This window comes from Crinia signifera, chromosome 6 (assembly GCF_055691185.1).
Source record: "Crinia signifera chromosome 6, ASM5569118v1, whole genome shotgun sequence".
In the NCBI taxonomy this organism is placed as follows: domain Eukaryota; kingdom Metazoa; phylum Chordata; class Amphibia; order Anura; family Myobatrachidae; genus Crinia; species Crinia signifera.
Genome location: NC_139222.1, coordinates 59,563,037 through 59,586,602, shown reverse-complemented (window position 1 = coordinate 59,586,602; position 23,566 = coordinate 59,563,037). Strand labels below are relative to the sequence as shown.

Sequence of the window (23,566 nt, the reverse complement as noted above, 5' to 3'; positions counted from 1 at the left end):
TTTGCCAGTAATGTGAAAAAACCTACAGCACCTGGTGTTCCCATGTGGTCTCCCACCTAAGCACTAACCAGGCCCAACACTGCTTAGCTTCCAAGATCAGACGACATTGGGCCTACTCAATGTGGTATGGCTGCAGGTGAGATACAGGCACTTTTTTGCCCTCTTCTACTTCTATCACCTGGTAAGCTAATAAAAAAGTTTCCTAACTGTATTGGCTTACTGAAAAAAATCATGTGTTGGTAATGTAAAAAGACCTACAGGACATGATATTAGCAGGGGGGTCTTAAATTAAACTACTGAAGAGGCTCAACACTGTTAAGCTGCCAAAAGCAGTTGGAATTGGGCCTAAACAGTGTGGTAAGTCTTTAGGTGATGGCTATTGTGTCTGTTTGACCTCTTCCAAATGTCTGTGCTGGCAATAAAAAGAAATAGTTTCCAATTTAAATAGCTAGAGAATAAAAACAATTTGCCTGTAATGTGAAAAAACCTACAGCACCTGGTGTTCCCAGGTGGTCTCCCACCCAAGTACTAACCAGGCCCAACACTGCTTAGCTTCCAAGATCAGACGAGATTGGGCCTATCCAATGTGGTATAGCTGTAGATGAAATGCAGGCACTTTTTTGCCCTCTTCTACTTCTATCACAAGGTAAGCTAATAAAAAAGTTTCCTAACTGTATTGGCTTACTGAAAAAAATCATGTGTTGGTAATGTAAAAAGACCTACAGGACATGATATTAGCAGGGGGTCTTAAATTAAACTACTAAAGAGGCTCAACACTGTTTAGCTGCCAAAAGCAGTTGGAATTGGGCCTAAACAGTGTGGTAAGTCTTTAGGTGATGGCTATTGTGTCTGTTTGACCTCTTCCAAATGTCTGTGCTGGCAATAAAAAGAAAAAGTTTCCTATTTAAATAGCTAGAGAATAAAAACAATTTGCCAGTAATGTGAAAAAACCTACAGCACCTGGTGTTCCCATGTGGTCTCCCACCCAAGTACTAACCAGGCCCAACACTGCTTAGCTTCCAAGATCAGACGAGATTGGGCCTATCCAATGTGGTATGGCTGTAGGTGAGTTAAAGCCACTTTTTTGCCCTCTTCTACTTCTATCACCAGGTAAGCTAATACAAAAGTTTCCTAACTGTATTGGCTTACTGAAAAAAATCATGTGTTGGTAATGTAAAAAGACCTACAGGACATGATATTAGCAGGGGGTCTTAAATTAAACTACAAAAGAGGCTCAACACTGTTTAGCTGCCAAAAGCAGTTGGAATTGAGCCTAAACAGTGTGGTAAGTCTTTAGGTGATGGCTATTGTGTCTGTTTGACCTCTTCCAAATGTCTGTGCTGGCAATAAAAAGAAAAAGTTTCCTATATAAATAGCTAGAGAATAATAACAATTTGCCAGTAATGTGAAAAAACCTACAGCACCTGGTGTTCCCATGTGGTCTCCCACCCAAGTACTAACCAGGCCCAACACTGCTTAGCTTCCAAGGTCAGACGATAGTGGGCCTATACAATGTGGTATGGCTGTAGGTGAGTTAAAGCCACTTTTTTGCCCTCTTCTACTTCTATCACCAGGTAAGCTAATACAAAAGTTTCCTAACTGTATTGGCTTACTGAAAAAAATCATGTGTTGGTAATGTAAAAAGACCTACAGGACATGATATTAGCAGGGGGTCTTAAATTAAACTTCAAAAGAGGCTCAACACTGTTTAGCTGCCAAAAGCAGTTGGAATTGAGCCTAAACAGTGTGGTAAGTCTTTAGGTGATGGCTATTGTGTCTGTTTGACCTCTTCCAAATGTCTGTGCTGGCAATAAAAATAAAAAAGTTTCCAATATAAATAGCTAGAGAATAAAAACAATTTGCCAGTAATGTGAAAAAACCTACAGCACCTGGTGTTCCCATGTGGTCTCCCACCCAAGTACTAACCAGGCCCAACACTGCTTAGCTTCGAAGATCAGACGAGATTGGGCCTATCCACTGTGGTATGGCTGTAGGTGAGTTAAAGGCACTTTTTTGCCCTCTTCTACTTCTATCACCAGGTAAGCTAATACAAAAGTTTCCTAACTGTATTGGCTTACTGAAAAAAATCATGTGTTGGTAATGTAAAAAGACCTACAGGACATGATATTATCAGGGGGTCTTAAATTAAACTACAAAAGAGGCTCAACACTGTTTAGCTGCCAAAAGCAGTTGGAATTGAGCCTAAACAGTGTGGTAAGTCTTTAGGTGATGGCTATTGTGTCTGTTTGACCTCTTCCAAATGTCTGTGCTGGCAATAAAAATAAAAAGTTTCCAATATAAATAGCTAGAGAATAAAAACAATTTGCCAGTAATGTGAAAAAACCTACAGCACCTGGTGTTCCCATGTGGTCTCCACCCAAGTACTAACCAGGCCCAACACTGCTTAGCTTCCAAGATCAGACGAGATTGGGCCTATCCAATGTGGTATGGCTGTAGGTGAAATACAGGCACTTTTTTCCCTCTTCTACTTCTATCACCAGGTAAGCTTATAAAAAAGTTTCCTAACTGTATTGGCTTACTGAAAAAAATCATGTGTTGGTAATGTAAAAAGACCTACAGGACATGATATTAGCAGGGGGTCTTAAATTAAACTACAAAAGAGGCTCAACACTGTTTAGCTGCCAAAAGCAGTTGGAATTGAGCCTAAACAGTGTGGTAAGTCTTTAGGTGATGGCTATTGTGTCTGTTTGACCTCTTCCAAATGTCTGTGCTGGCAATAAAAATAAAAAGTTTCCAATATAAATAGCTAGAGAATAAAAACAATTTGCCAGTAATGTGAAAAAACCTACAGCACCTGGTGTTCCCATGTGGTCTCCACCCAAGTACTAACCAGGCCCAACACTGCTTAGCTTCCAAGATCGGACGAGATTGGGCCTATCCAATGTGGTATGGCTGTAGGTGAGTTAAAGGCACTTTTTTGCCCTCTTCTACTTCTATCACCAGGTAGGCTAATACAAAAGTTTCCTAACTGTATTGGCTTACTGAAAAAAATCATGTGTTGGTAATGTAAAAAGACCTACAGGACATGATATTAGCAGGGGGTCTTAAATTAAACTACAAAAGAGGCTCAACACTGTTTAGCTGCCAAAAGCAGTTGTAATTGAGCCTAAACAGTGTGGTAAGTCTTTAGGTGATGGCTATTGTGTCTGTTTGACCTCTTCCAAATGTCTGTGCTGGCAATAAAAAGAAAAAGTTTCCAATATAAATAGCTAGAGAATAAAAACAATTTGCCTGTAATGTGAAAAAACCTACAGCACCTGGTGTTCCCATGTGGTCTCCCACCCAAGTACTAACCAGGCCCAACACTGCTTAGCTTCGAAGATCAGACGAGATTGGGACTATCCAATGTGGTATGGCTGTAGGTGAGTTAAAGGCACTTTTTTGCCCTCTTCTACTTCTATCACCAGGTAAGCTAATACAAAAGTTTCCTAACTGTATTGGCTTACTGAAAAAAATCATGTGTTGGTAATGTAAAAAGACCTACAGGACATGATATTAGCAGGGGGTCTTAAATTAAACTACAAAAGAGGCTCAACACTGTTTAGCTGCCAAAAGCAGTTGTAATTGAGCCTAAACAGTGTGGTAAGTCTTTAGGTGATGGCTATTGTGTCTGTTTGACCTCTTCCAAATGTCTGTGCTGGCAATAAAAAGAAAAAGTTTCCAATTTAAATAGCTAGAGAATAAAAACAATTTGCCTGTAATGTGAAAAAAACCTACAGCACCTGGTGTTCCCATGTGGTCTCCCACCCAAGTACTAACCAGGCCCAAAACTGCTTAGCTTCCAAGATCAGACGAAATTGGGCCTATCCAATGTGGTATGGCTGTAGGTGAAATACAGGCACTTTTTTCCCTCTTCTACTTCTATCACCAGGTAAGCTTATAAAAAAGTTTCCTAACTGTATTGGCTTACTGAAAAAAATCATGTGTTGGTAATGTAAAAAGACCTACAGGACATGATATTAGCAGGGGGTCTTAAATTAAACTACTAAAGAGGCTCAACCAGTGGCGGAACTTGTGAGTGGTGGGCCCAGGTGCAAAAGTACAATTTGGGCCCCACAACAGTGGGTGATAGAGGTACAAGCTGCTGGTTTAGGCAGTAGTGGGCCCCTTAGTCCTCAGGGGCCCCGGTGCAATGCACCTGCTGCACCAATGGTAGTTCCGCCTCTGGGCTCAACACTGTTTAGCTGCCAAAAGCAGTTGGAATTGGGCCTAAACAGTGTGGTAAGTCTTTAGGTGATGGCTATTGTGTTTGTTTGACCTCTTCCAAATGTCTGTGCTGGCAATAAAAAGAAAAAGTTTCCTATTTAAATAGCTAGAGAATAAAAACAATTTGCCAGTAATGTGAAAAAACCTACAGCACCTGGTGTTCCCATGTGGTCTCCCACCCAAGTACTAACCAGGCCCAACACTGCTTAGCTTCCAAGATCAGACGAGATTGGGCCTATCCAATGTGGTATAGCTGTAGGTGAGATGCAGGCACTTTTTTGCACTCTTCTACTTCTATCACCAGGTAAGCTAATACAAAAGTTTCCTAACTGTATTGGCTTACTGAAAAAAATCATGTGTTGGTAATGTAAAAAGACCTACAGGACATGATATTAGCAGGGGGTCTTAAATTAAACTACTAAAGAGGCTCAACACTGTTTAGCTGCCAAAAACAGTTGGAATTGGGCCTAAACAGTGTGGTAAGTCTTTAGGTGATGGCTATAGTGTCTGTTTGACCTCTTCCAAATGTCTGTGCTGGCAATAAAAAGAAAAAGTTTCCAATTTAAATAGCTAGAGAATAAAAACAATTTGCCAGTAATGTGAAAAAACCTACAGCACCTGGTGTTCCCATGTGGTCTCCCACCCAAGTACTAACCAGGCCCAACACTGCTTAGCTTCCAAGATCAGACGAGATTGGGCCTATCCAATGTGGTAGGGCTGTAGGTGAGATACAGGCACTTTTTTGCCCTCTTCTACTTCTATCACCAGGTAAGCTAATATAAAAGTTTCCTAACTGTATTGGCTTACTAAAAAAAATCATGTGTTGGTAATGTAAAAAGACCTACAGGACATGATATTAGCAGGGGGTCTTAAATGAAACTACAAAAGAGGCTCAACACTGTTTAGCTGCCAAAAGCAGTTGGAATTGAGCCTAAACAGTGTGGTAAGTCTTTAGGTGATGGCTATTGTGTCTGTTTGACCTCTTCCAAATGTCTGTGCTGGCAATAAAAAGAAAAAGTTTCCAATTTAAATAGCTAGAGAATAAAAACAATTTTCCTGTAACGTGAAAAAACCTACAGCACCTGGTGTTCCCATGTGGTCTCCCACCCAAGTACTAACCAGGCCCAACACTGCTAAGCTTCAAAGATCAGACGAGATTGGGCCTATCCAATGTGGTATGGCTGTAGGTGAGATACAGGCACTTTTTTGCCCTCTTCTACTTCTATCACCAGGTAAGCTAATAAAAAAGTTTCCTAACTGTATTGGCTTACTGAAAAAAATCATGTGTTGGTAATGTAAAAAGACCTACAGGACATGATATTAGCAGGGGGTCTTAAATTAAACTACTAAACAGGCTCAACACTGTTTAGCTGCCAAAAGCAGTTGGAATTGGGCCTAAACAGTGTGGTAAGTCTTTAGGTGATGGCTATTGTGTCTGTTTGACCTCTTCCAAATGTCTGTACTGGCAATAAAAAGAAAAAGTTTCCAATTTAAATAGCTAGAGAATAAAAACAATTTGCCTGTAATGTGAAAAAACCTACAGCACCTGGTGTTCCCATGTGGTCTCCCACCCAAGTACTAACCAGGCCCAACACTGCTTAGCTTCCAAGATCAGACGAGATTGGGCCTATCCAATGTGGTAGGGCTGTAGGTGAGATACAGGCACTTTTTTGCCCTCTTCTACTTCTATCACCAGGTAAGCTAATATAAAAGTTTCCTAACTGTATTGGCTTACTAAAAAAAATCATGTGTTGGTAATGTAAAAAGACCTACAGGACATGATATTAGCAGGGGGTCTTAAATGAAACTACAAAAGAGGCTCAACACTGTTTAGCTGCCAAAAGCAGTTGGAATTGAGCCTAAACAGTGTGGTAAGTCTTTAGGTGATGGCTATTGTGTCTGTTTGACCTCTTCCAAATGTCTGTGCTGGCAATAAAAAGAAAAAGTTTCCAATTTAAATAGCTAGAGAATAAAAACAATTTTCCTGTAACGTGAAAAAACCTACAGCACCTGGTGTTCCCATGTGGTCTCCCACCCAAGTACTAACCAGGCCCAACACTGCTAAGCTTCAAAGATCAGACGAGATTGGGCCTATCCAATGTGGTATGGCTGTAGGTGAGATACAGGCACTTTTTTGCCCTCTTCTACTTCTATCACCAGGTAAGCTAATAAAAAAGTTTCCTAACTGTATTGGCTTACTGAAAAAAATCATGTGTTGGTAATGTAAAAAGACCTACAGGACATGATATTAGCAGGGGGTCTTAAATTAAACTACTAAACAGGCTCAACACTGTTTAGCTGCCAAAAGCAGTTGGAATTGGGCCTAAACAGTGTGGTAAGTCTTTAGGTGATGGCTATTGTGTCTGTTTGACCTCTTCCAAATGTCTGTACTGGCAATAAAAAGAAAAAGTTTCCAATTTAAATAGCTAGAGAATAAAAACAATTTGCCTGTAATGTGAAAAAACCTACAGCACCTGGTGTTCCCATGTGGTCTCCCACCCAAGTACTAACCAGGCCCAACACTGCTTAGCTTCGAAGATCAGACGAGATTGGGACTATCCAATGTGGTATGGCTGTAGGTGAGTTAAAGGCACTTTTTTGCCCTCTTCTACTTCTATCACCAGGTAAGCTAATACAAAAGTTTCCTAACTGTATTGGCTTACTGAAAAAAATCATGTGTTGGTAATGTAAAAAGACCTACAGGACATGATATTAGCAGGGGGTCTTAAATTAAACTACAAAAGAGGCTCAACACTGTTTAGCTGCCAAAAGCAGTTGTAATTGAGCCTAAACAGTGTGGTAAGTCTTTAGGTGATGGCTATTGTGTCTGTTTGACCTCTTCCAAATGTCTGTGCTGGCAATAAAAAGAAAAAGTTTCCAATTTAAATAGCTAGAGAATAAAAACAATTTGCCTGTAATGTGAAAAAAACCTACAGCACCTGGTGTTCCCATGTGGTCTCCCACCCAAGTACTAACCAGGCCCAAAACTGCTTAGCTTCCAAGATCAGACGAAATTGGGCCTATCCAATGTGGTATGGCTGTAGGTGAAATACAGGCACTTTTTTCCCTCTTCTACTTCTATCACCAGGTAAGCTTATAAAAAAGTTTCCTAACTGTATTGGCTTACTGAAAAAAATCATGTGTTGGTAATGTAAAAAGACCTACAGGACATGATATTAGCAGGGGGTCTTAAATTAAACTACTAAAGAGGCTCAACCAGTGGCGGAACTTGTGAGTGGTGGGCCCAGGTGCAAAAGTACAATTTGGGCCCCACAACAGTGGGTGATAGAGGTACAAGCTGCTGGTTTAGGCAGTAGTGGGCCCCTTAGTCCTCAGGGGCCCCGGTGCAATGCACCTGCTGCACCAATGGTAGTTCCGCCTCTGGGCTCAACACTGTTTAGCTGCCAAAAGCAGTTGGAATTGGGCCTAAACAGTGGGGTAAGTCTTTAGGTGATGGCTATTGTGTTTGTTTGACCTCTTCCAAATGTCTGTGCTGGCAATAAAAAGAAAAAGTTTCCTATTTAAATAGCTAGAGAATAAAAACAATTTGCCAGTAATGTGAAAAAACCTACAGCACCTGGTGTTCCCATGTGGTCTCCCACCCAAGTACTAACCAGGCCCAACACTGCTTAGCTTCCAAGATCAGACGAGATTGGGCCTATCCAATGTGGTATAGCTGTAGGTGAGATGCAGGCACTTTTTTGCACTCTTCTACTTCTATCACCAGGTAAGCTAATACAAAAGTTTCCTAACTGTATTGGCTTACTGAAAAAAATCATGTGTTGGTAATGTAAAAAGACCTACAGGACATGATATTAGCAGGGGGTCTTAAATTAAACTACTAAAGAGGCTCAACACTGTTTAGCTGCCAAAAACAGTTGGAATTGGGCCTAAACAGTGTGGTAAGTCTTTAGGTGATGGCTATAGTGTCTGTTTGACCTCTTCCAAATGTCTGTGCTGGCAATAAAAAGAAAAAGTTTCCAATTTAAATAGCTAGAGAATAAAAACAATTTGCCAGTAATGTGAAAAAACCTACAGCACCTGGTGTTCCCATGTGGTCTCCCACCCAAGTACTAACCGGGCCCAACACTGCTAAGCTTCAAAGATCAGACGAGATTGGGCCTATCCAATGTGGTATGGCTGTAGGTGAGATACAGGCACTTTTTTGCCCTCTTCTACTTCTATCACATGGTAAGCTAATAAAAAAGTTTCCTAACTGTATTGGCTTACTTAAAAAAAATCATGTGTTGGTAATGTAAAAAGACCTACAGGACATGATATTAGCAGGGGGTCTTAAATTAAACTACTAAACAGGCTCAACACTGTTTAGCTGCCAAAAGCAGTTGGAATTGAGCCTAAACAGTGTGGTAAGTCTTTAGGTGATGGCTATTGTGTCTGTTTGACCTCTTCCAAATGTCTGTGCTGGCAATAAAACGAAAAAGTTTCCAATATAAATAGCTAGAGAATAAAAACAATTTGCCTGTAATGTGAAAAAACCTACAGCACCTGGTGTTCCCATGTGGTCTCCCACCCAAGTACTAACCAGTCCCAACACTGCTAAGCTTCAAAGATCAGACGAGATTGGGCCTATCCAATGTGGTATGGCTGTAGGTGAGATACAGGCACTTTTTTGCCCTCTTCTACTTCTATCACCAGGTAAGCTAATAAAAAAGTTTCCTAACTGTATTGGCTTACTGAAAAAAATCATGTGTTGGTAATGTAAAAAGACCTACAGGACATGATATTAGCAGGGGGTCTTAAATTAAACTACTAAACAGGCTCAACACTGTTTAGCTGCCAAAAGCAGTTGGAATTGGGCCTAAACAGTGTGGTAAGTCTTTAGGTGATGGCTATTGTGTCTGTTTGACCTCTTCCAAATGTCTGTACTGGCAATAAAAAGAAAAAGTTTCCAATTTAAATAGCTAGAGAATAAAAACAATTTTCCTGTAATGTGAAAAAACCTACAGCACCTGGTGTTCCCATGTGGTCTCCCACCCAAGTACTAACCAGGCCCAACACTGCTAAGCTTCAAAGATCAGACGAGATTGGGCCTATCCAATGTGGTATGGCTGTAGGTGAGATACAGGCACTTTTTTGCCCTCTTCTACTTCTATCACCAGGTAAGCTAATAAAAAAGTTTCCTAACTGTATTGGCTTACTGAAAAAAATCATGTGTTGGTAATGTAAAAAGACCTACAGGACATGATATTAGCAGGGGGTCTTAAATTAAACTACTAAAGAGGCTCAACACTGTTTAGCTGCCAAAAGCAGTTGGAATTGGGCCTAAACAGTGTGGTAAGTCTTTAGGTGATGGCTATTGTGTCTGTTTGACCTCTTCCAAATGTCTGTACTGGCAATAAAAAGAAAAAGTTTCCAATTTAAATAGCTAGAGAATAAAAACAATTTGCCAGTAATGTGAAAAAACCTACAGCACCTGGTGTTCCCATGTGGTCTCCCACCCAAGTACTAACCAGGCCCAACACTGCTTAGCTTCCAACATCAGACGAGATTGGGCCTATCCAATGTGGTATGGCTGTAGGTGAGATACAGGCACTTTTTTGCCCTCTTCTACTTCTATCACCAGGTAAGCTAATACAAAAGTTTCCTAACTGTATTGGCTTACTGAAAAAAATCATGTGTTGGTAATGTAAAAAGACCTACAGGACATGATATTAGCAGGGGGTCTTAAATTAAACTACTAAAGAGGCTCAACACTGTTTAGCTGCCAAAAGCAGTTGGAATTGGGCCTAAACAGTGTGGTAAGTCTTTAGGTGATGGCTATTGTGTCTGTTTGACCTCTTCCAAATGTCTGTACTGGCAATAAAAAGAAAAAGTTTCCAATTTAAATAGCTAGAGAATAAAAACAATTTGCCTGTAATGTGAAAAACCCTACAGCACCTGGTGTTCCCATGTGGCTCCCACCCAAGTACTAACCAGGCCCAACACTGCTTAGCTTCCAAGATCAGACGAGATTGGGCCTATCCAATGTGGTATGGCTGTAGGTGAGATACAGGCACTTTTTTGCCCTCTTCTACTTCTATCACCAGGTAAGCTAATAAAAAAGTTTCCTAACTGTATTGGCTTACTGAAAAAAATCATGTGTTGGTAATGTAAAAAGACCTACAGGACATGATATTAGCAGGGGGTCTTAAATTAAACTACTAAAGAGGCTCAACACTGTTTAGCTGTCAAAAGCAGTTGGAATTGGGCCTAAACAGTGTGGTAAGTCTTGAGGTGATGGCTATTGTGTCTGTTTGACCTCTTCCAAATGTCTGTACTGGCAATAAAAAGAAAAAGTTTCCAATTTAAATAGCTAGAGAATAAAAACAATTTGCCAGTAATGTGAAAAAACCTACAGCACCTGGTGTTCCCATGTGGTCTCCCACCCAAGTACTAACCAGGCCCAACACTGCTTAGCTTCCAAGATCAGACGAGATTGGGCCTATCCAATGTGGTATGGCTGTAGGTGAGTTAAAAGCACTTTTTTGCCCTCTTCTACTTCTATCACCTGGTAAGCTAATACAAAAGTTTCCTAACTGTATTGGCTTACTGAAAAAAATCATGTGTTGGTAATGTAAAAAGACCTACAGGACATGATATTAGCAGGGGGTCTTAAATTAAACTACAAAAGAGGCTCAACACTGTTTAGCTGCCAAAAGCAGTTGGAATTGAGCCTAAACAGTGTGGTAAGTCTTTAGGTGATGGCTATTGTGTCTGTTTGACCTCTTCCAAATGTCTGTGCTGGCAATAAAAAGAAAAAGTTTCCAATATAAATAGCTAGAGAATAAAAACAATTTGCCAGTAATGTGAAAAACCTACAGCACCTGGTAATCCCAGGTGGTCTCCCACCCAAGTACTAACCAGGCCCAACACTGCTTAGCTTCCAAGATCAGACGAGATTGGGCCTATCCAATGTGGTATGGCTGTAGGTGAGATACAGGCACTTTTTTGCCCTCTTCTACTTCTATCACCAGGTAAGCTAATACAAAAGTTTCCTAACTGTATTGGCTTACTAAAAAAAATCATGTGTTGGTAATGTAAAAAGACCTACAGGACATGATATTAGCAGGGGGGCTTAAATTAAACTACAAAAGAGGCTCAACACTGTTTAGCTGCCAAAAGCAGTTGGAATTGAGCCTAAACAGTGTGGTAAGTCTTTAGGTGATGGCTATTGTGTCTGTTTGACCTCTTCCAAATGTCTGTGCTGGCAATAAAAAGAAAAAGTTTCCAATTTAAATAGCTAGAGAATAAAAACAATTTGCCAGTAATGTGAAAAAACCTACAGCACCTGGTGTTCCCAGGTGGTCTCCCACCCAAGTACTAACCAGGCCCAACACTGCTTAGCTTCCAAGATCAGACGAGATTGGGCCTATCCAATGTGGTATGGCTGTAGGTGAGATACAGGCACTTTTTTGCCCTCTTCTACTTCTATCACCAGGTAAGCTAATAAAAAAGTTTCCTAACTGTATTGGCTTACTGAAAAAAATCATGTGTTGGTAATGTAAAAAGACCTACAGGACATGATATTAGCAGGGGGTCTTAAATTAAATTACTAAATAGGCTCAACACTGTTTAGCTGCCAAAAGCAGTTGGAATTGGGCCTAAACAGTGTGGTAAGTCTTTAGGTGATGGCTATTGTGTCTGTTTGACCTCTTCCAAATGTCAGTGCTGGCAATAAAAAGAAAAAGTTTCCAATTTAAATAGCTAGAGAATAAAAACAATTTGCCAGTAATGTGAAAAAACCTACAGCACCTGGTGTTCCCATGTGGTCTCCCACCCAAGTACTAACCAGGCCCAACACTGCTTAACTTCCAAGATCAGACGAGATTGGGCCTATCCAATGTGGTATGGCTGTAGGTGAGATACAGGCACTTTTTTGCCCTCTTCTGCTTCTATCACCAGGTAAGCTAATAAAAAAGTTTCCTAACTGTATTGGATTACTGAAAAAAATCAAGTGTTGGTAATGTAAAAAGACCTACAGGACATGATATTAGCAATTTGATATTAGCATGATATTAGCATGATATTAACAATTTGCAAGTAATTTGAAAAAACCTACAGCACCTGGTGTTTCCATGTGGTCTCCCACCCAAGTACTAACCAGGCCCAACACTGCTTAGCTTCCATGAGTTAGCAGGTTATTGGGGAAGTAAGTCCTGATATTTTTGGAGGTTGCAGGGGCCACTACACCATTCAAAATAGGCAGGCTTTAGCATATGCAGTTAGGCCCTGTAGGTTGATTTTAGCTAAAAAGTGCCCCAAACACTCAAACAGGCTTGTATCTGGGAAGGGAAAATATGGCAAACATGACTTAGACACCAAATAAAGCACTGTATGCCATGTTTCCAAATTTTTATGCACAGTGGGTACAGCATGAAGCGAATGCATATGAATAAACAAAAGTACATTGCATTAAACAAGTCCAATGAGCGTCCCAAAATGGCCGGCCTGCCTGCTTTCATCCATCAATTGTTCTATATTTTTCATTACCCAATGAGCTGAGGTGGAATCTTAGCCAGTGGTACCATCAGGGAGGTGTGTAAAGCACTTTAGGCTAGACAGCCAATCAGCTGCCAGCTTCCATCTGTCAATCAAATACAGCAGCAATTTGAAAGCTGCCCATTGATCAGCAGGCCCTTCATGACATCACAGACAGACCCTCAGAACTATCTGTGCATGTCTAATGGCTGGCTGTCAGTTGGGCGGGTGGGTGGCAGAGGGAGGGGATGTCTGTCTCGTTCTCCTGAAAATTGCGTTTTTTCTGCGTTTACGGGAAAAGTTGAGGTCCGACGCGCAAAACTGGGGTATCGTAGAAATCACCTTTTAAAGACGCACATTTCTGGCGCCCCAAAAATGGGGATTTCAAATGAGAAATGAGTCCAATGAACAAAATAGGGTGAATAAGTATGTAATTCAGGGGTGAGTTAGCAGGTTATTGGGGAAGTAAGTCCTGATATTTTTGGAGGTTGCAGGGGCCACTAGACCATTCAAAATAGGCAGGCTTTACCATATGCAGTTAGGCCCCGTAGGATGATTTTAGCTAAAAAGTGCCCCAAACACTCAAACGGGCTAGTATCTGGGAAGGAAAAACATGGGAAACATGACTTAGACACCAAATGATACACTGTATGCCATGTTTCCAAATTTTTATGCACAGTGGTTACAGCATGAAGCGAATGCATGTGAATATACAAAGGTGCATTGCATTAAACAAGTCCACTGACCATCCCAAAATGGCCGGCCTGCCTGCTTTCATCCATCAATTGTTCTAAATTTTTCATTACTCAATGAGCTGAGGTGGAGTCTTAGCCAGTGGTACCATCAGGGAGGTGTGTAAAGCACTTTAGGCTAGACAGCCAATCAGCTGCCAGCTTCCATCTGTCAATCGAATACAGCAGCCAATCAGAAAGCTGCCCATTGATCAGCAGGCCCTTTATGACATCACAGACAGACCCTCAGAACTATCTGTGCATGTCTAATGGCTGGCTGTCAGTTGGGCGGGTGGGTGTCAGAGGGAGGGGATGTCTGTCTCGTTTCTCCTGAAAATTGCGTTTTTTCTGCGTTTACGGGAAAAGTTGAGGTCTGACGCGCAAAAGTGGGGTATCGTAAAAATCACCTTTTAAAGACGCACATTTCTGGCCCCCCAAAAATGGGCATTTCAAATGAGAAATGAGTCCAATGAACAAATAGGGTGAATAAGTATGTATTTCAGGGGTGAGTTAGCAGGTTATTGGGGAAGTAAGTCCTAATATTTTTGGAGGTTGCAGGGGCCACTACACCATTCAAAATAGGCATTCTTTAGCATATGCAGTTAGGCCCTGTAGGATGATTTTAGCTAAAAAGTGTCCCAAACACTCAAACGGGCTTGTATCTGGGAAGGGAAAATATGGGAAACATGACTTAGACACCAAATGATACGCTGTATGCCATGTTTCCAAATTTTTATGCACAGTGGTTACAGCATGAAGCCAATGCATGTGAATATACAAAGGTGCATTGCATTAAACAAGTCCACTGAGCGTCCCAAAATGGCCGGCCTGCCTGCTTTCATCCATCAATTGCTCTAAATTTTTCATTACCCAATGAGCTGAGGTGGAGTCTTAGCCAGTGGTACCATCAGGGAGGTGTGTAAAGCACTTTAGGCTAGACAGCCAATCAGCTGCCAGCTTCCATCTGTCAATCAAATACAGCAGCCAATCAGAAAGCTGCCCATTGATTAGAGGGCCCTTTATGACATCACAGACAGACCCTCAGAACTATCTGTGCATGTCTAATGGCTGGCTTTCAGTTGGGCGGGTGGGTGGCAGAGGGAGGGGATGTCTGTCTCGTTTCTCCTGTAAATTGCGTTTTTTCTGCGTTTACGGGAAAAGTTGAGGTCCAACGCGCAAAAGTGGGGTATCGTAGAAATCACCTTTTAAAGACGCACATTTCTGGCCCCCCAAAAAAGGGCATTTCAAATGAGAAATAAGTCCAATGAACAAAATAGGGTGAATAAGTATGTATTTTAGGGGTGAGTTAGCAGGTTATTGTGGAAGTAAGTCCTAATATTTTTGGAGGTTGCAGGGGCAACTACACCATTCAAAAAAAGGAAGGCTTTAGCATATGCAGTTAGGCCCCGTAGGATGATTTTAGCTAAAAAGTGCCCCAAACACTCAAACGGGCTTGTATCTGGGAAGGGAAAATATGGGAAACATGACTTAGACACCAAATGATACACTGTATGCCATGTTTCCAAATTTTTATGCACAGTGGTTACAGCATGAAGCGAATGCATGTGAAAATACAAAGGTGCATTGCATTAAACAAGTCCAATGAGCGTCCCAAAATGGCCGGCCTGCCTGCTTTCATCCATCAATTGTTCTATATTTTTCATTACCCAATGAGCTGAGGTGGAGTCTTAGCCAGTGGTATCATCAGGGAGGTGTGTAAAGCACTTTAGGCTAGACAGCCAATCAGCTGCCAGCTTCCATCTGTCAATCAAATACAGCAGCCAATCAGAAAGCTGCCCATTGATTAGAGGGCCCTTTATGACATCACAGACAGACCCTCAGAACTATCTGTGCATGTCTAATGGCTGGCTGTCAGTTGGGCGGGTGGGTGGCAGAGGGAGGGGATGTCTGTCTCGTTTCTCCTGAAAATTGCGGTTTTTCTGCGTTTACGGGAAAAGTTGAGGTCCGACGCGCAAAAGTGGGGTATCGTAGAAATCACCTTTTAAAGACGCAGATTTCTGGCCCCCCAAAAACTGGCATTTTAAATGAGAAATGAGTCCAATTAACAAAATAGGGTGAATAAGTATGTATTTCAGGGGTGAGTTAGCAGGTTATTGGGGAAGTAAGTCCTGATATTTTTGGAGGTTGCAGGGGCCACTAGACCATTCAAAATAGGCAGGCTTTAGCATATGCAGTTAGGCCCCGTAGGAGGATTTTAGCTAAAAAGTGCTCAAACACTCAAATGGCTAGTATCTGGGAAGGAAAAACATGGGAAACATGATTTAGACACCAAATGATACACTGTATGCCATGTTTCCAAATTTTTATGCACAGTGGTTACAGCATGAAGCGAATGCATGTGAAAATACAAAGGTGCATTGCATTAAACAAGTCCAATGAGCGTCCCAAAATGGCCGGCCTGCCTGCCTTCATCCATCAATTGTTCTAAATTTTTCATTACCCAATGAGCTGAGGTGGAGTCTTAGCCAGTGGTACCATCAGGGAGGTGTGTAAAGCACTTTAGGCTAGACAGCCAATCAGCTGCCAGCTTCCATCTGTCAATCAAATACAGCAGCCAATTTGAAAGCTGCCCATTGATCAGCAGGCCCTTTATGACATCACAGACAGACCCTCAGAACTATCTGTGCATGTCTAATGGCTGGCTGTAAGTTGGGCGGGTGGGTGGCAGAGGGAGGGGATGTCTGTCTCGTTTCTCCTGAAAATTGCGGTTTTTCTGCGTTTACGGGAAAAGTTGAGGTCCGACGCGCAAAAGTGGGGTATCGTAGAAATCACCTTTTAACCCCTTCCCAACATTTGACGTACATTTACGTCATGGCCGGGATGTACTTCCCGACGCATGGCATAAATGTACGTCATGGCTTTAAACTGTCACCGCGTCTATAGACGCGGTGACAGTTTAAACATGTCTGCTGTCCCTGACAGCAGACATGTCCCTGCATGCCCAGGGGGGGTGGCGATGCCTCCCCCCCGTCGGCGATCGCTGTGATTGGCTGTTCAAATGTGAACAGCCAATTACAGCGTTTTCTGTGTACCGGCGAATAACGTTCGCCGGTGACACAGGGATCGGTGGTGATTGGTGCTGTAAAGTACAGCACCAATCACCACGGGGTGTAAGGGTGACACTGGTGTCACCCCACCTCACCCCACCCGCCCCCAAAGGCCGTGATTGGTCTGTCGGACCGATGGACCAATCACAGCCATGGAGGGTGATTTAAACTAACGGTGACTGGACTGCAGACGCCATTCCGGTCTGGAATTGCGTGCAGTGCGGTCACCGTGCCTATCTGCCGTGATATACTGACCTGATCCTTGCAAATACTTACCTGATCACCTGATCACTGCTTGTAGCGTGCTGGATGCTTCCTGGATCTGACTTCTTGTGACTTCCTGTGTTGTGCTGCTGCTGCTGCATTGTGATAGAGTTATAGATAGAGAGATAGAGAGAGATAGAGAGAGATAGAGAGAGATAGTGACAGAGAGTGCTATATTTTGTGTCTGCTGCCCCCCCTTTTGTGCTGATCAGTATAAATTAACTGATCAGCAACTTTTTGGGGGTGCAGTGCTGCTGCTGCAGTGCCATAGAGTGATAGATAGTGAGAGATAGAGAGATAGAGAGAGATAGTGACAGAGAGTGATAGAGAGTGCTATATTTTGTGTCTGCTACCCCCCTTTTGTGCTAATCAGTATATCTGTGCTGAACAGCAACTTTTTGGGGGTGCAAGGGCTTTTTTTATATATATATAACTGTCAGTGCTGCTGCTGCAGTGTCATAGAGTGATAGATAGTGATAGATAGATAGTGAGAGATAGAGAGATAGAGAGAGATAGTGACAGAGAGTCATAGAGAATGCTATATTTTGTGTCTGCTACCCCCCCTTTTGTGCTGATCAGTATATCTGTGCTGATCAGCAACTTTTTGGGGGTGCAGGGTTTTTTTTTTATATATACCTGTCAGTTGCTGCCAGTTGCACTGTCAGTTGCACCAAAGGTTGTGCACCTGCTGCCCCTCACTGGTAATCAGTGTCGCATCACTGATCACCTTTTTTTTTTTTTTTTGAGGGTGCTGTGGGGTCTTTTTTTAATTTTTTTTTTTACACACACTGTGATTTTGTGGGTGTCCTGTGGCCACTGTGCGCTGATCAGTGACGTACATCACTGATCAGCTTTTTCGGCACAGGGTTGATCTATTTTTTTTTTTTTTGATCAAATTCCTGTTGCCTTTGAGCGCTGTTCAGTGACGGACGTTACTGACCAACATCTGTGCTCAATTTTTGGCGCAGGACCTTTTTTTTTTTTTTTTCTGCACTACATACACACTACACACTACATACCCCCCGGGTTGAAATAAAGTTTGTACCCCCCCTACACTATACACGTGTTGAAACATTTAACTACCAGAAACACAAAAATAAAAATGGCATCCCAAATGTCATCCCAAATGTCATCCCAGTCATCCAGAAGAATGTATTCAGCGGAGGAGGCATATGCCATGCTTGCCTCTGACTCTGACACAGCCAGTGAGGCAAGCGGGGAATTTGAAGGATTCATCTTAAGCTCCTCTTCCTCCTCTAGTGATGAGGGACCCCCTCAAAGACGCCTCCGTAGAGCAGCTGAGACCCCCCCCCAATAATTGATCTTGTATGGACCCCACCACCAGACAATTTTGAGCCCCAGGTTCCTGAGTTTTTGGCCATCCCAGGAATCCAATTTGATTCCACAGGTCTCAGAGAAATTGACTTTTTCAAATTATTTTTCTCTGATGATTTTATAAATTTAATGGTGGACCAAACTAATTTATATGCACAGCAGTTTATTGCTCAAAACCCCACATCATCATTTGCTAGGTGGACCCCTGTAGATGCAGTAGAGATGATGACGTTTTGGGGTCTGGTGTTTCATATGGGCATAGTAAAAAAGCCAGAAATTAGGCAATATTGGAGTACAGATGTTCTGTACAGCACCCCACTTTACCGTATGGCCATGACCCGGACTCGTTTTGAGTTAATCCTTAAATTTTTGCATTACAACGATAATGCACAGTGCCCACCCAGAGATGATCCCACCTTTGACCGGCTATTCAAAGTCAGGCCGGTCATTGATCATTTCAGTGCCAAATTTCCAGAGACGTACATCCCAGATAAATTCATTTGCATAGACGAGTCCCTTATACATTTTAAAGGAAGGGTTAAATTCCGCCAGTACCTTCCCAGTAAGAGGGCAAGGTATGGCATAAAAATGTATAAGCTGTGTGAAAGCACCTCAGGGTACACTCACAGGTTTAGGGTATATAAAGGGAAGGATTCAAGAATTGAACCGCCAGAATGCCCCCCCTCCCTCGTAGGTGTTAGTGGAAAAATTGTCTGGGATTTAGTGCACCCCTTCCTGGATAAAGGTTATCACCTCTATGTGGATAACTTTTACACTAGCATCCCCCTGTTTAAGGCCCTTGGTTCAAGAGGTACAGCAGCTTGCGGTACTGTGCGCAAGAACCAAAGAGGCCTCCCAAAAACGCACATTGCCCAAGTAATGAGAAGGGGTGAAAGCAGGGGAATATGCACCGAAAATATGTTGTTGGTCAAATATAAGGACAAGAGGGATGTCCTTATACTGACAACAATTCACGGAGACAGTACCACCTCCGTCCCTGTACGAGGTACCAGTACCCACACCTCAAAACCTAATTGTATCCTGGATTACAATAAGTACATGGGCGGAGTGGATCTTTCAGATCAGGTACTGAAGCCGTACAGTGCCCTGCGGAAAACAAAAATCTGGTACAAGAAGCTGGCCGTGTATATCATCCAGATGGCACTGTATAACGCTTACGTGCTATTCCGTTCTACCAGCCAGAGGGGGACATTTATGCACTTTCAAGAGGAAGTCATAAAGAGCCTAATATTTGGGAACCAGCAGGCAGAGGGCCCCAGTACTTCTAGTACTGGCCCCCGTATTGTACCAGGGCAGCATTTTCCTGATGAAATCCCCTCCACTGGAAAAAAGGGCAGGACACAAAAAAGGTGCAAAGTTTGCTATAAAAAGGGAATAAGAAAGCAAACTATTTTCCAGTGTGACACTTGCCCCGACAAACCCGGCCTATGTATAAAGGAGTGTTTTAAAATATACCACACTTCTATGGATTATTAGGTTCATCATTTCACCGTGCTTCGGGGGTCTTGCTAATGCCACATAGCACCCACCATTCATTCCACCAGAATCTGAGCCCAAAAATCACTCCTTCCCTTCTGAGTCCTGCCATGCACCCAACTGGTATTTTTTGGTCACATGTGAGACATTGCCGTACTCGGGAGAAATTGGGGCACAGATTTTGGGGTGCTTTTTCTCCTTCATACCTTATGAAAATGAAAAATTTTGAGCCAGAACTGCATTTTTGTGTAAAAAAATGTAATTTTTCATTTGCACAGCCCAGTTGTATCAAAATTGGTGAAACCCCTGGGGGTTTGAAATGTACACTATACCCCTAGATGAATTCCCTGAGGGGTGTAGTTTGCAAAATGGGGTCACTTGTGGGGGGCTTCCACTGTATTGGTGCTTTGGGGGTCTTGCTAATGCGACATAGCACCCACCAAAATTCCACACGAATCTGTGCTGCAAAATCCAAATATCACTCCTTCCCTTCTGAGTCCTGCCATTTTTTGGTCACACATGAAGCATTGCCGTACTCGGGAGAAATTGGGGCACAGATTTAGGGGAGCTTTTTCTCCTTCATACCTTATAAAAATGAAAAATTTTGAGCCAGAACTGCATTTTTGTGTAAAAAAAATTTAATTTTTATTTTGCACAGCCCAGTTGTATCAAAATTGGTGAAACCCCTGGGGGTTTGAAATGTACACTATACCCCTAGATGAATTCCCTGAGGGGTGTAGTTTGCAAAATGGGGTCACTTGTGGGGGGGTTCCACTGTATTGGTGCTTTGGGGGTCTTGCTAATGCGACATAGCACCCACCAAAATTCCACCAGAATCTGAGCTGCAAAATACAAAAATCACTCCTTCCATTCTGAGTCCTGCCATGCACCCAAATGGTATTTTTTGGTCACATGTGAGGCATTGCCGTACTCAGGAGAAATTGTGGCACAGATTTTGGGGTGCTTTGTCTCCTTCATTAATTGTGAAAATGAAAAATTTTGAGCCAGAACTGCATTTTTGTGTAAAAAATTTAATTTTTCATTTTCACTGCCCAGTTGTACCACAATTGGTGAAACCCCTGGGGGTCTGAAATGTACATTATACCGCTAGATGAATTCCCAGAGGGGTGTAGTTTGCAAAATGGGGTCACTTGTGGGGGGCTTCCACTGTATTGGTGCTTTGGGGGTCTTGCTAATGCGACATAGCACCCACCAAAATTCCACCAGAATCTGAGCTGCAAAATACAAAAATCACTCCTTCCCTTCTGAGTCCTGCCATGCACCCAAATGGTATTTTTTGGTCACATGTGAGGCATTGCCGTACTCGGGAGAAATTGGGGCACAGATTTTGGGGTGCTTTGTCTCCTTCATTCCTTGTGAAAATGACAAATTTGGAGCCAGAACTGCATTTTTGTGTAAAAAATGTAATTTTTCATTTGCACAGCCCAGTTGTATCAAAATTGGTGAAACCCCTGGGGGTTTGAAATGTACACTATACCCCTAGATGAATTCCCTGAGGGGTGAAGTTTGCAAAATGGGGTCACTTGTGGGGGGCTTCCACTGTATTGGTGCTTTGGGAGTCTTGCTAATGCGACATAGCACCCACCAAAATTCCACCAGAATCTGAGCTGCAAAATACAAAAATCACTCCTTCCCTTCTGAGTCCTGCCATGCACCCAAATGGTATTTTTTGGTCACATGTGAGGCATTGCCGTACTCGGGAGAAATTTTGGCACAGATTTTGGGGTGCTTTGTCTCCTTCATTCCTTGTGAAAATGACAAATTTGGAGCCAGAACTGCATTTTTGTGTAAAAAATGTAATTTTTCATTTGCACAGCCCAGTTGTATCAAAATTGGTGAAACCCCTGGGGGTTTGAAATGTACACTATACCCCTAGATGAATTCCCTGAGGGGTGAAGTTTGCAAAATGGGGTCACTTGTGGGGGGCTTCCACTGTATTGGTGCTTTGGGAGTCTTGCTAATGCGACATAGCACCCACCAAAATTCCACCAGAATCTGAGCTGCAAAATACAAAAATCACTCCTTCCCTTCTGAGTCCTGCCATGCACCCAAATGGTATTTTTTGGTCACATGTGAGGCATTGCCGTACTCGGGAGAAATTTTGGCACAGATTTTGGGGTGCTTTGTCTCCTTCATTCCTTGTGAAAATGACAAATTTGGAGCCAGAACTGCATTTTTGTGTAAAAAATGTAATTTTTCATTTGCACAGCCCAGTTGTATCAAAATTGGTGAAACCCCTGGGGGTTTGAAATGTACACTATACCCCTAGATGAATTCCCTGAGGGGTGAAGTTTGCAAAATGGGGTCACTTGTGGGGGGCTTCCACTGTATTGGTGCTTTGGGAGTCTTGCTAATGCGACATAGCACCCACCAAAATTCCACCAGAATCTGAGCTGCAAAATACAAAAATCACTCCTTCTGCCTAGAAACCTACATGGTGCCTAAAAAATAATCTCATAAAAAGGAGGCTCCAAAATCAAGTAGGTGCTCCTTCTATTATGAAGCCTGTGGTTTGGTCAACGTGCACACTAGGGCCACATATAGGATATTTATGAAAACAAAAGAATTGGGGGAATCAATTGTTAGTCACATTTCTCTAGTAAAATGTACTGTGTTCCTTAGAAAAATTTATTAAAATTGCAAATCTGCAAAAAAAATGAAATTTTGAAATTTCACCTACACTTTGTTTTAATTCCTGTGAAACACCTAAAGGGTTAACAAACTTCCAAAATGCTGTTTTGAATACTGTGAGGGGTGCAGTTTTTGAAATGGCATCATTTATGGGGGTGTCTCACATACAAGTCCCTCAAAGTCTCATCAGAACTGAACTGGTCCCTAAAAAAATCAGTGTTTAAAATTTTCTTGAAAATTTGAGAATTTGCTATTCATATTTTAAGCCTACTAGTGTCCAAAAAATTTAAAAGGAAGTTGAAATAATGATGGAAACATAAAGTAGACATATGGTCTATGTTAGTTATTAACTATTTTGAGTGGTATGATTATTTGTCTCACAAGCAGAAAATTTAACATTTTGCAAATTGCTAAATTTTCCATTTTTTTGCGAAATTTTGGTATTTTTCACAAAAAAACACAGACTGTATCGACCCAAATTTACCACTAACTTGAAGTACAATGTGTCACGAGAAAATAATCTCAAAATCACTGGGATAAGTAAAAGCAAAAAAAAGTTATCCCCACTTAAGTGATACATGTCAGATTTGAAAAAAAAGGGCACTGTCAGGAAGGCAAAAACTGGCTGTGTCAGGAAGGGGTTAAAGACGCACATTTCTGGCCCCCCAAAAACTGGCATTTTAAATGAGAAATGAGTCCAATTAACAAAATAGGGTGAATAAGTATGTATTTCAGGGGTGAGTTAGCAGGTTATTGGGGAAGTAAGTCCTGATATTTTTGGAGGTTGCAGGGGCCACTAGACCATTCAAAATAGGCAGGCTTTAGCATATGCAGTTAGGCCCCGTAGGATGATTTTAGCTAAAAAGTGCCCCAAACACTCAAATGGCTAGTACTGTATCTGGGAAGGAAAAACATGGGAAACATGACTTAGACACCAAATGATACACTGTATGCCATGTTTCCAAATTTTTATGCACAGTGGTTACAGCATGAAGCGAATGCATGTGAAAATACAAAGGTGCATTGCATGAAACAAGTCCAATGAGCGTCCCAAAATGGCCGGCCTGCCTGCTTTCATCCATCAATTGTTCTAAATTTTTCATTACCCAATGAGCTGAGGTGGAGTCTTAGCCAGTGGTACCATCAGGGAGGTGTGTAAAGCACTTTAGGCTAGACAGCCAATCAGCTGCCAGCTTCCATCTGTCAATCAAATACAGCAGCCAATCAGAAAGCTGCCCATTGATCAGCAGGCCCTTTATGACATCACAGACAGACCCTCAGAACTATCTGTGCATGTCTAATGGCTGGCTTTCA

The 23,566-nt window shown here is 42.1% G+C and overlaps 18 non-coding genes and 8 pseudogenes across 18 annotated transcripts; all 26 read right to left on the bottom strand.

Moving 5' to 3' along the window:
* Positions 1–19: 19 nt before the first annotated feature.
* LOC146011416 (5S ribosomal RNA) lies at positions 20–138 on the bottom strand (annotated as a pseudogene).
* Positions 139–484: 346 nt separating this feature from the next.
* On the bottom strand, positions 485–603 carry LOC146014965 (5S ribosomal RNA). Its single transcript, XR_014447903.1, has one exon. It is a non-coding gene; the product is annotated as a 5S ribosomal RNA (ribosomal RNA).
* Positions 604–948: 345 nt separating this feature from the next.
* LOC146013151 (5S ribosomal RNA) lies at positions 949–1,067 on the bottom strand. The gene has a single exon (XR_014446134.1). It is a non-coding gene; the product is annotated as a 5S ribosomal RNA (ribosomal RNA).
* A 345-nt stretch (positions 1,068–1,412) lies between these two features.
* On the bottom strand, positions 1,413–1,531 carry LOC146011311 (5S ribosomal RNA; annotated as a pseudogene).
* Positions 1,532–1,877: 346 nt separating this feature from the next.
* On the bottom strand, positions 1,878–1,996 carry LOC146017558 (5S ribosomal RNA). The gene has a single exon (XR_014450426.1). It is a non-coding gene; the product is annotated as a 5S ribosomal RNA (ribosomal RNA).
* Positions 1,997–2,341: 345 nt separating this feature from the next.
* Positions 2,342–2,459, bottom strand: LOC146017276 (5S ribosomal RNA). The gene has a single exon (XR_014450153.1). It is a non-coding gene; the product is annotated as a 5S ribosomal RNA (ribosomal RNA).
* Positions 2,460–2,803: 344 nt separating this feature from the next.
* Positions 2,804–2,921, bottom strand: LOC146016945 (5S ribosomal RNA). The gene has a single exon (XR_014449824.1). It is a non-coding gene; the product is annotated as a 5S ribosomal RNA (ribosomal RNA).
* A 345-nt stretch (positions 2,922–3,266) lies between these two features.
* On the bottom strand, positions 3,267–3,385 carry LOC146016649 (5S ribosomal RNA). Its single transcript, XR_014449533.1, has one exon. It is a non-coding gene; the product is annotated as a 5S ribosomal RNA (ribosomal RNA).
* Positions 3,386–3,731: 346 nt separating this feature from the next.
* Positions 3,732–3,850, bottom strand: LOC146017451 (5S ribosomal RNA). Its single transcript, XR_014450322.1, has one exon. It is a non-coding gene; the product is annotated as a 5S ribosomal RNA (ribosomal RNA).
* Positions 3,851–4,369: 519 nt separating this feature from the next.
* On the bottom strand, positions 4,370–4,488 carry LOC146014454 (5S ribosomal RNA). The gene has a single exon (XR_014447407.1). It is a non-coding gene; the product is annotated as a 5S ribosomal RNA (ribosomal RNA).
* Positions 4,489–4,833: 345 nt separating this feature from the next.
* LOC146015473 (5S ribosomal RNA) lies at positions 4,834–4,952 on the bottom strand. Its single transcript, XR_014448394.1, has one exon. It is a non-coding gene; the product is annotated as a 5S ribosomal RNA (ribosomal RNA).
* A 345-nt stretch (positions 4,953–5,297) lies between these two features.
* On the bottom strand, positions 5,298–5,416 carry LOC146010698 (5S ribosomal RNA; annotated as a pseudogene).
* A 345-nt stretch (positions 5,417–5,761) lies between these two features.
* On the bottom strand, positions 5,762–5,880 carry LOC146015471 (5S ribosomal RNA). Its single transcript, XR_014448392.1, has one exon. It is a non-coding gene; the product is annotated as a 5S ribosomal RNA (ribosomal RNA).
* Positions 5,881–6,225: 345 nt separating this feature from the next.
* LOC146010697 (5S ribosomal RNA) lies at positions 6,226–6,344 on the bottom strand (annotated as a pseudogene).
* A 345-nt stretch (positions 6,345–6,689) lies between these two features.
* LOC146016648 (5S ribosomal RNA) lies at positions 6,690–6,808 on the bottom strand. The gene has a single exon (XR_014449532.1). It is a non-coding gene; the product is annotated as a 5S ribosomal RNA (ribosomal RNA).
* A 346-nt stretch (positions 6,809–7,154) lies between these two features.
* LOC146017450 (5S ribosomal RNA) lies at positions 7,155–7,273 on the bottom strand. The gene has a single exon (XR_014450321.1). It is a non-coding gene; the product is annotated as a 5S ribosomal RNA (ribosomal RNA).
* Positions 7,274–7,792: 519 nt separating this feature from the next.
* On the bottom strand, positions 7,793–7,911 carry LOC146014453 (5S ribosomal RNA). Its single transcript, XR_014447406.1, has one exon. It is a non-coding gene; the product is annotated as a 5S ribosomal RNA (ribosomal RNA).
* Positions 7,912–8,256: 345 nt separating this feature from the next.
* Positions 8,257–8,375, bottom strand: LOC146010890 (5S ribosomal RNA; annotated as a pseudogene).
* Positions 8,376–8,721: 346 nt separating this feature from the next.
* LOC146011386 (5S ribosomal RNA) lies at positions 8,722–8,840 on the bottom strand (annotated as a pseudogene).
* Positions 8,841–9,185: 345 nt separating this feature from the next.
* Positions 9,186–9,304, bottom strand: LOC146010696 (5S ribosomal RNA; annotated as a pseudogene).
* Positions 9,305–9,649: 345 nt separating this feature from the next.
* LOC146016633 (5S ribosomal RNA) lies at positions 9,650–9,768 on the bottom strand. Its single transcript, XR_014449517.1, has one exon. It is a non-coding gene; the product is annotated as a 5S ribosomal RNA (ribosomal RNA).
* Positions 9,769–10,113: 345 nt separating this feature from the next.
* Positions 10,114–10,231, bottom strand: LOC146010961 (5S ribosomal RNA; annotated as a pseudogene).
* A 345-nt stretch (positions 10,232–10,576) lies between these two features.
* Positions 10,577–10,695, bottom strand: LOC146013150 (5S ribosomal RNA). Its single transcript, XR_014446133.1, has one exon. It is a non-coding gene; the product is annotated as a 5S ribosomal RNA (ribosomal RNA).
* A 344-nt stretch (positions 10,696–11,039) lies between these two features.
* On the bottom strand, positions 11,040–11,158 carry LOC146016030 (5S ribosomal RNA). Its single transcript, XR_014448933.1, has one exon. It is a non-coding gene; the product is annotated as a 5S ribosomal RNA (ribosomal RNA).
* A 345-nt stretch (positions 11,159–11,503) lies between these two features.
* Positions 11,504–11,622, bottom strand: LOC146014639 (5S ribosomal RNA). The gene has a single exon (XR_014447587.1). It is a non-coding gene; the product is annotated as a 5S ribosomal RNA (ribosomal RNA).
* Positions 11,623–11,967: 345 nt separating this feature from the next.
* Positions 11,968–12,086, bottom strand: LOC146011225 (5S ribosomal RNA). Its single transcript, XR_014444916.1, has one exon. It is a non-coding gene; the product is annotated as a 5S ribosomal RNA (ribosomal RNA).
* Between the last annotated feature and the right edge of the window lie 11,480 nt (positions 12,087–23,566).